Source organism: Galeopterus variegatus, unplaced genomic scaffold, assembly GCF_000696425.1.
Source record: "Galeopterus variegatus unplaced genomic scaffold, G_variegatus-3.0.2 Scaffold867, whole genome shotgun sequence".
In the NCBI taxonomy this organism is placed as follows: domain Eukaryota; kingdom Metazoa; phylum Chordata; class Mammalia; order Dermoptera; family Cynocephalidae; genus Galeopterus; species Galeopterus variegatus.
This window is the reverse complement of record NW_007726978.1, coordinates 130,650-134,105: the sequence shown is the minus strand read 5'-3', so window position 1 is coordinate 134,105 and position 3,456 is coordinate 130,650. Positions and strand designations below refer to the sequence as shown.

At 41.8% G+C, this 3,456-nt stretch overlaps 1 protein-coding gene across 1 annotated transcript in view; it reads right to left on the bottom strand.

Moving 5' to 3' along the window:
* The window catches only part of DHTKD1 (dehydrogenase E1 and transketolase domain containing 1), a 46,544-nt gene that overhangs the window by 19,902 nt on the left and 23,186 nt on the right, over positions 1–3,456 (bottom strand). The gene's annotated exons all lie outside the window — the stretch shown is intronic.

Below are 3,456 nucleotides of genomic sequence, written 5' to 3'. Positions count from 1 at the left end.
TGCTCCCGCGCCTCGCTCAGCCAGTGAGCGGGAGCCGGTCTGTATGTGGGATCCGAACCCTCGGACGGGAGCGCCGCCGCGCTTCCCAAGCGGCACACTATCCAGTGCGCCACCGGGCCGGCCCATCATTCTTCATCTCTCTTCCCACCCACAGTCAACCCACTCGTATTCTGAATCTGTCCTTTCTGCTGCTTCTGGGACCTGGCTCTACTTCCTCATTGGCTTTCTCCCCTAAGTATAGACAACCAAAAGATTAAAGATAAAACAAGAAATGTTCTCCTGACTCAGGCTCCCCCAGCCATCATTTTCTTTCACAGTCAGGCTTCTAGAAAGAATAATCTAATCTACTTGTCTCCACAGCTTGAACTCCTGTTTACCCTGCAACTAACAACAATTTAGTTCCTGCTCTCACCATTCCATGGAAATAGCTGGTCAACCCTCGAACTTCTGGTTGCTAAGTCCAGTGGACATGTCATTCTTCCTCTTATTTGACTCCTGCCTCCTGGAGTACAATGGCACAGTGACTTCTGGTTTTCCTCCTGCCTTTCTGAATGCTCTTTTGTGAAATACTTTTCCTCCACCTGCCCCGTAAATGTTGTTTCTCCCAGGACTCGACCCTTTGTCCTCTCCTCTTTCTGCTCTGCAGGGAGATTCTACCATCCCTCTGGTTTCAAACCCTCTACACCCTGATTACTTCCAAATTATATCTCCAGACCAGAACCCTTCATTAGCTCCAGACAAGCATATTTAATTGCCTAATAGGAACCTCTGTCCCTCAGCTGCCTCAAAGTCAAATGTTCAAAACTGAAGTCATCAGCTTTCCTTACCAAACCTGTTCCCTCTCCGTTATTCTCTCTTTGGGTGCATGTCATCATCATATACCAGTTTCCCAAGGCGGGAAGCTAGGAGATAACCCAGCTTAGCCTTGCTTCTTTACTGCCTACCTAGGTAGCTCAATCCTACCACTTTTGTGCTCTGAATAGTTCTCAGATCTGGCTCCATCTTCCATCTACACTGCTATTGTCTTAATTCAGGTCCCCATGGTTTCCTGCCTAGAACACTGAGGAGCCTCCTTAACAGTGGTCCTAAGCTCTCATCCTCCCCTAACTTAGGTTCCCAAAGTACTGTCAGGAGCAGTCTTTCTAATATGAAAATCTGCTCCTCTGTTCAAAATTCCTCCATGGCTCCTCTTCCATGTAACACTCAAAGTCTTTCACTAGTTGAGGGGTTTTATCCGGCCAGTGTCTTTTTACTCCTGCATCCACTTCACAGCTTAAACTGCAGTCATACGGAGGTCTTTGTAGTTCCCTGAGCATGTCAGGTTTTCTTACTTCCCAGCTTTTATATGTACTCTTGTGTCCATCTAGAATGTTCTCCATACGTGTATCAGAGAAAACAACTCCTAATGTCCTTCATGTCCCAGCTCAAATGTGGCTTCCTCTCCCAGCATTTCTGGGCTCCCCCAGGTAGATATAGCTGCCCCTTCTCCTATGTATCCATTGTACTTTGTATGCTTGGATATATTTAGATACCTCACTTTCTTGAATCTATTAATGCTTTTATTTATTCCAGAAAGTATTTTAGCTGGCTTATAAATGTACATAATTACAACATGGAGATATAAATTTTTAGTGGAGGGAAAGAAGGCAAATAAAGATTGAGATTCAGAATGGAGTTAGGGGAAGGGCACACCAGGATGGGCTACTTATCATCGGGGCTGCCAAGCCTCCAGCCCTTCCCAGAAGCCATCATTGATAAGGGATGCTGGTCAATGACAGAATTCAAAACAGACAATGAAGGCAATCCCTGCTCAGGAACCTACGAATACTCTCAACACCAAGACCAAGCAGGAGTCTCTCCCAGGGTCTTCATATAAAGGATATGGTACTAGATAATAAACAAAATCTTCAACAGTATCCTCATAACTGATACAAGGCACTTAACTGGGGCTTTTTTTTTTTTTGATATAAAATATTTTAACATTTACTTGTACATATTTGTGGGGTACAGTATGTTGTTTCAATACACGCCTATACTGCACAATGAGTCACTTAGGGTACGTAGCACAGTTTTATACCTGTTAGTCCACCCCTTCTCCCCCGCCCCCTCCCCTTCCGGCCACTGGTAACGATTATTCTACTGTACTTCTATGAGAACCACTTACTTTTTTTTTTTTTTTTTTTTTTTAAGATTTCACATATGAGTGAAATCATGTGGTATTTGTCTTTCTGTGCCTGACTTACTTCACTTAACATGATGGTTTCCAGTTCCATCCATGTTGCTGCAAATGATAGGATATCATTTTTTTTAATAGCTGAGTAGTATTCCATTGTGTATGTATACCACAGCTTTTTAATTCATTCATCTGTTGATGGACATTTAGGTTGATACCATTGCTTGGCTATTGTGAATGGTGTTACAATGAACATGGGAGTGCAGGTGACTTTGATATATTGATTGCATTTCCTTTGGGTATATGCCCAGTAGTGGGATAGCTGGGTCGTAAGGTAGATCTATTTTTAATTCTCTGAGGAACCTCCGTACTGTTTTCCACAATGGAATGGGGTCTTTTTCCAATAGCGATATATTTCACTGATACTTAACATCAAATCACAATTCAATGAAAGTCACATTTCAGGTAGGCGGAATACCAAACATATCAGTATCTAGTTCACCAGTCTGATTTGATCCACAGGTAGATTTCAGACTAACTTAAAGAAAAGGTGAGCTACATGTCCTTTAAGTAACCTTCCTAGAATATTGCTTATGCCATGTGAATTTTTTTTAGAGTATCAGTGAATTCCAGATTATTCTCAAACAGGGGCTGGCCAGTTAGCTCAGTTGTCTAGAGCACAGCCTTATGACACCAAGGTCACAGGTTAGATTCCCCTTTCCCACCAGCTGCCAAAAAACAAAAAAAGACTAATGTATTTTCATAAACATAATGTGCTAGGCACCCTGCTAATTGTCAGAAAGACAAAAATGAAAAGACTCAGCCCCTGCTTTTAAGACACTAAAGAGACTGGCACACAGAAATATATGGTTATATAAATGTTCATCACATCCATTAAACCTTAAAGAATAAGGTAAACTTAAGGAATTTTTTTTTTAAGTAGGTAAGAAATATTGGCTTATTATCCACACCTTTGACTAACAAGTGAATTACAATAATATGCAGATTACACAGTCAATTTTGAATTGACAAAATGTACAACCATTTGACATTTACATGATTACTGATAAATAGCCACAGTAAAATAGCTCCAATTGTCTGTTATTTCCATTTCAAATTTATAGACCTACATCGTATATCCATTGAGCACCCCTTAATTTCAAAAAGTTTTGAGCCAAAACTTGCCAATATATGTTTCTAGTTGCTTTAAGAATCCTGAAACTGGGGCCGGCCCGGTGGTGCACTGCTATAGTGCGCCACTTGGGAAGCGCGGCGGCGCTCCC